Genomic DNA, 486 nt, shown 5'->3' on the forward strand with positions numbered 1-486 from the left:
TAGAGCATAGTTCTCAACATATCATTGTCGGAAATGGTTCTCGTCTTCCTGTAGTTGCCTCTGGTACAGCTCCTCTCCCTCCCCACCCTTTTCAACTTCACAATGTTCTAGTGTCGCCACAAATTGTCACCAACCTAATCAGCACTCGCTCCTTTTCTCGTGACAATTCTTGTAGTGTTGAATTTGACCCGTTTGGCTTCTCTGTGAAGGACCTTGCAACACGGGAGCTACTCATGAGGTCCAATAGCTCCGGCGACCTCTATCCCTTCCATGGCGATCATGGTGGCTCGGCGTCTTCCGCTCTCTCCATCACCACCGATTTATGGCACAAACGCCTTGGCCACCCTAGCTCCTCTGTCATGACCCATGTTCCCCTAGATTTTCTTTCCCATTGTAATAAGGAACCTAGATCCGCTCCCCTATGTGATGCATGTCAATTAGGCAAAAATGCAAAGTTACCTTTTTCTCTTTCTCATTCTCGAGCAA

Source organism: Lolium perenne, chromosome 3 (genome assembly GCF_019359855.2).
Source record: "Lolium perenne isolate Kyuss_39 chromosome 3, Kyuss_2.0, whole genome shotgun sequence".
In the NCBI taxonomy this organism is placed as follows: Eukaryota; Viridiplantae; Streptophyta; class Magnoliopsida; order Poales; family Poaceae; genus Lolium; species Lolium perenne.